The 5,958-nt window shown below is 39.7% G+C and overlaps 1 long non-coding RNA gene across 1 annotated transcript; it reads right to left on the reverse strand.

Annotated features, from left to right (window-relative positions):
• Positions 1–244: 244 nt before the first annotated feature.
• LOC133269186 (uncharacterized) lies at positions 245–3,145 on the reverse strand. Its single transcript, XR_009743363.1, has 3 exons — positions 3,044–3,145; positions 1,231–1,381; positions 245–342 (listed from the first exon to the last, which is right to left on the reverse strand). It is a non-coding gene; the product is annotated as an uncharacterized LOC133269186 (long non-coding RNA).
• Between the last annotated feature and the right edge of the window lie 2,813 nt (positions 3,146–5,958).

Consider the following 5,958-nt stretch of genomic DNA (forward strand, 5'->3'; position numbering starts at 1 on the left):
CACTGATTATTATCAGGAATGATATAGAAGTGGAGCACACGGAACTATCTTTTAGGAACTGGAAGACATTCCCATTCTCTCTGTCCTAAACTCCAACATGATCTCTGTATGTGTTCTGTATTCCCCCAAACTGAATTTTTCTTCTGAAGTTCCTAAAGGTTAGTGCTAGGAGCCACATGCATTTAGATTGTGTATGTAAAGACACCATCATGAATTCTAAAATGGGTAGGTCCTTTAGTTGTATTTCCATCCCCTTTCTTTAATTCCTTACTCTTGAGTTTGTTTTAAAAGGAAAAAGACTACATTCAGCACTCTGCACCTCTTTCGATCTGAAAACATGGCCTATGTGTAATAATATAACACAAAGGTTAAAAGGAGAAATGAGTCAAGCTTTCAGAAGGGTAAGCTCTGAACAGTCAAAATTAGTATGCCAGTTCCCTGAAACATGAAATATTGACCAAAGAAATTGATTTCTGAACCTATAAAGAAACAATTTTCTCCTCTGTCTTGAATATTAGAAAATCAGGGGAAAGGAGAATAAAGAAATCTAAATAATTTCTTGTTTCCAGAAACAAATGACTGAGGAAACGTGTTTACTACCTTAAGGTTTATAGTCAGGTCAGAAGATTTGGCATGCATAAGTTCTCACAGTAGGATAACCCTTCGATTCCTCACACATTGGAGTATTTGCCCATACCAGCAAATTAATATCTACATGCCTTGGGCATCCAGCATAGGTTTATGTTGTTGTTGGAATCACAGCATTCTAAGAATCTATTTCAACTTGCTATTTTGTTATTACAGTTTTTCACTCTGTGTAGTATTACTCAGTTTTGGGTTTGATGACTGATGGACATGCAACTCCACATGTGATCTTAGAGGTACTTACAGTTCACAAACAAAAATATGACCAAATGGAAAAGAAATTTGGTTTTATATTTGTCTTGTTCCTTGCATTCAAGCCTGGCTTGAGCCTAAGGATACATTTCCTTTCATAAACGTATCTGTCTGATATTGCCAAACAATCATACATAGCAATGTAATTTCTGAATGCTGTGACTACATGGGTATTTGTGTGGGTTATTTTCTTGTAGCATTAACTTCAGCTAAACTACAGTGTTCTCACACATATGTTAAGATTCTGATGAGTGTATCTTGTCCTGCCTTCTTTGCATAAATAAACCTCCAAAGAATGTGAAAAGAAACCCCAAAACATTATGCACGGATTACCTGCATTAAGTCTGATTTGAACTGTTGGCTCTTATTTGCATGTTGATCTCAGTATTGCCCTGTCTGCCTGGTGCTTGGTGTTTCCTTTTCCTCCAGGCAACTGCAGGTCTATTCCTAGTGGTCTGTGGAAAATTGTTCCTGGAGAGAATGCCTTGAAATAAAACGATATTGTTTTGTATGCAATACTGTTCATAAAGAAACTCAATGAACGGTGTGTTAAACTTGCTTCAGAGAAAACAAGAAACTCTCACCTACAGAGAAAAAAATGTTGCCATTAATACAGGATCTGATGGCCTGAGGCCACCAAGAAAGCACATAGCCCATACCAAATCATTCGTTAACGGCTATAAAGCTAATGAAAAGCAATACTCTTCTATTAATATGGATTAGAGATGAAGTCTGAACTGTGAATCCTTGCCAACTGAAACGCTTACTCTAACAGCATGAATAAAGGAATCCATGGACATCTTCCTGACACAAGAGCACTAAATCATCCTCAAATCAATACAAGTGCTTTGGTGTAGTCATCTCTACCCGGAGTTGAAGAAGGTTGGCATTTGTCTGCCAAGTCTGTGGCAGGCTAAGAGGCACAGCTTAAATAAAGTGGAACGGAAACTACTCCAGCTGCCCTCACATACATTTTTCAGATCCTGACAAGAGTCAGTCTGGGAATGTGAGGATTATGCCAGGCTGAACGAATGAAAAAGAGCACTGCTTCTGTAACATATGTTTCCTCTCAGTCTAGAGGTGGTCTCCTAGTGGGCCTGAATTTCTTTGCACATCATATTTGGCACCAGTGTGCAGAATCCAAAGGTATTTTTAACACACTAAAAGAAAGTGCCTGGGCAATATGCCTCCCGCACAAGATGACACTCCTACTGGGGACTCTTCTAGTGAGGTTCCAGACTTGCTTTATATTTATAACACTGCTCACTTTACAAACAGTGTTTGTCATTTTAAATTTCAACGAGCAGCAGAATAATTTCAGACATTTCAGAAGAAAAAAAAAAGAGCAATGGAAATAGTGGCAATAACTGGCTTTTTCCTGAAGTCATACTTCTTTAAGAAAACTTAGCTCCATTTCTATATCTTATATTTTGCAGGAAAAATCCTGGCCATACATATTGCCAGCTGCTAAAATACCAAGAGGCAGAAAAAACCCAAAGATGGAGCAGGGAGGAAGAATTTATAGGTTTTATGAATAGGAATGCAGAAGGAAAACATTATCAGTATGCTCACGTCCTTCTATTTGGCTGAAATGCAAAAATTTCCATTTTCATAAATAACATAATAGATAGCTCCAAAGAAAGAAAACATTCTTCCTTCCTAATACCAGTTCCCAGTATCTGACATTATTTGGCATGGCCTTTTTATTCTATATTAACCTATGCATTTGGTATCAATTATGAAAACATTAGATTTCTACAGATTTATTCTGAATTTATCAACCACTGAAAATACACAGAAATAAACAGACTTGAGATATTATGTGAATCAGGCACCTTTCGTACTCTAGGGTATCTTACCACTACAGAGATATTCTGTGCCCCACACCCTTGGACTGAGGCCACATGGTGAAACTCAAGCTGGCAGACATAGAATCTAGAGGTCTTGGTGTCCCACATACACTTAGTTTTTAGAGCCAATAGCTTGCCACAGTCAGAACCTCTGAAAATGGTATCTAGAAGCCCAGAGGCCCTTTGATTTAGGATATTCAGCTCAGTGAAACCACGCTAGAGAAAGTACAGATAACATTCTCATCTAAGAGTTTAGTAGAAAGAAAAAGAAAATACATCTGAATATTCCCACCTACCTTTAATGGGAAATTCAAAAGGTTTACTTCTCCCCCACCACAGAAAGGTACAAGTTTTTGCTCACGTGGTCTTTCTGAACGTCTTCCCAGAAAGATTTCAAGCAATCCCAAGGTTTCCAGGATTAGGAATGTGTTCAGGGAGTTAGAATCCAGGGATTTGGATTACACACATTTTAGTGTATGTAATAAGGACCGATAATCCTTTGCATGCATAAAAGCACAAAATAGCCACATGAGCCTCTCCTGTCCCAATACCACCCTTAGGGCAAGAACACTAAAAGTTTCCTGAAGGATTCATGAATGCCTGGAGTTCAGTCCCAGCCCCTGAAGGAAAACTCAAAGCTCAACAGCAGCTACATAACAGAGAGCCTTTTTTTTTAAGTTCTAGAGGCAGACAAAAATACTGAAGTCAATAGGTTTAAAATGAGATAAAAATTAATATGATGTATGGTGAGGTATAGAATCCCCAAGCTTTTTTCCTGATGTACAAACTTGTCAGACTTATTTTTAGCTTACTACACTCAAAGTGGAGTTGGTTGGGAAAAGCTTCTGGAGTTATCCCAGAGAACCTGCTGGGAAAAATACCGATATGAATTAAAACAATGTTTTTAAAGGTTATAATAGAATTTATTGATACGTATAAAAGCACAAACCTAGAACCAATAAAAGCTGTGGATTGATAATGTCAGGCTTCCAGGAAGGGCTGAGCCTACAACACTCATGAAGAGCCTTGAGAAAACTGTGGTGGGCTGAAAGCTGGCACAATCCTCCCGTTGTGAACGTGTGAAGGAAAGGTAAAACTGGAAGTTTGTCGAGTTTTCCCCACTGCTGACTTTAGAAACCACCCTTCTTCACACTTGTTCGGATTTTACATGTCCTTCAAAAAGACCAAACTTGGATTAAAGGTTTGGCAAGAGGGAGAATTTGACACAGCCTTTGAAAACAATTTTGTTCTCTCATTGTTTTTCCTTCTTTCCCCAAAGTCATAGAATCATAGAATAGCTAGGGCTGGAAAGGACCTTAAGATCATCCAGTTCCAACCCCCCTGCCATGAGCAGGGACACATCGCACTAAACCATCTCACCCAAGGCTCTGTCCAACCTGGCCTTGAATGCTGCCAGGGATGGAGCATTCACAACCTTCCTGGGCAACCCATTCCAGTGCCTCACCACCCTAACAGGAAAGAATTTCCTCCTTATATCCAATCTAATCTCTTAACTTCACATCTAAACTTACCATGTGTATACTATTTTACTGCTCTATACAAGTTTTATGATGCTACATGTGGTAAAAAGCATTATCCATTTAAAACCTTAGTCAAATATAATAGCATCACATTTACATTCCACGCAGCACACCGGGTTTTGGAACAATCCCTCAGTTTTGAAAGCACAGTAAAATACACCTTTGATACTAGGTTGGTTACTAAATCTGTTCTTCTGATAGTGATCAGACTTGCTCTGTATTGCAGCCACATAGCTACAGTGCACTCAAGAATACTGCATATGAAGACAGCTATAACAAACACTTTGTCTTCAATGGGCCCCATGGTTCAGCTGTGGTGCTTTTTAATGTCTATATTCAAGTTAATGAGTACAGCAAAAGGGTTCTTTGCCCTTATGAATAATGATATTTCAAACAGTAATTTGAGTTGAGAGTTTTCCATCATTTGCACTCAAAGTCGCAGACAGGTCTTTGAGCAATTTCCATGTTTTTTTTAGTTTTTCTGGTAGATTATTGATTCCTAAAGATAACATGACTTGAAAGATCGGTAAAGGTTAGCTAGTCAAAGAAACATACATCATTTAAAATGCCTCTATGCATTTGGGAGCTCAACAATACCTTTTAGTGTTACTTAGGAGTTACAAGAAACAGCTACTTTTAGGATGATTTTTAATCCAGACTACTTGTTGTAAAGCCAATTTTTGAGTACTGTCTATCTTTTTATATGAAGACTTGGAAGGCAACTTGGATATGAAGTAAGTGCACATATACCTCTTCGAAGATCTTCTGACATCTTCAATATGGACTCTCTCCAGTGCTTGAATTGAGTGGAAAAGGAATACTAAATCCCTGTTACCTGCACTGTTTCCTCCACTGTAGAAGTTGAAGGAGCATGGCTCTAGCTGCACCAGCAAAAATGACTCCTGGCTTGGATGCCATCAAGATGTCACAAACATCCACTTGTCCCCGTGGCATTTCGTTTCCTGTACCAGGCTTGTCCATGTGGGCCAGGACGATGAGGCCAACATGGGTTAGCCAGAGGCTCTCCAGCTTCTTGGAGCTGTGAGTGGCTGCAGCAGCTCTAACAGGGAAGGGGGCTGTAGGACTTTAGCCATGCAGAAAAGGAGGTTACACACTGGAGACCGCCATGTGTGCGTGGCCAGGCCACAGGACCTGCAGGATCAGACCCTGAAATGCAAGTGAAACACACCGAGAAGAACCTAGAAAATAAACCAAGAGGAGCTCATTGTCTTATGGTGGGGGCTTTCTGCTGCTAGACAGGACTAATATTTTTATTTTCTTATTTCTTTGCAGCTGCGGAAGTACCTGTTTTTTGTTTCCCCAACCCAAAAATGAGGTTCTGTGAAGTTCCCTCCCCCTGCACTGCATTTTGTTTTTATTTACTCACTGCACAGGTGAGAGCGGAAAGAGTAATTCACATAACTAAGTTGTTCACTGTAAAATGCAGTGATTAGGTCTAAAAAAAACAAAGTCCCTCATGGGTCAACTATGCTATGTGTATGGGGAGGGCAGGGACACCTCACACTAAACCATGTCACACAAGGCCCTGTCCAACCTGACCTTGAGCACCACCAGGGATGGAGCATTCACAACTTCACTGGGCAACCCATTCCAGTGCCTCACCACCCTCACAGTAAAGGACTTCTTCCTTATATCCAATCTAAACTTCC

The sequence above is a fragment of the Pezoporus flaviventris genome, unplaced genomic scaffold (assembly GCF_033815535.1).
Source record: "Pezoporus flaviventris isolate CSIRO_AGI_PZ_B2104156 unplaced genomic scaffold, CSIRO_AGI_Pfla_v1 ptg000015l, whole genome shotgun sequence".
Lineage (NCBI taxonomy): Eukaryota > Metazoa > Chordata > Aves > Psittaciformes > Psittacidae > Pezoporus > Pezoporus flaviventris.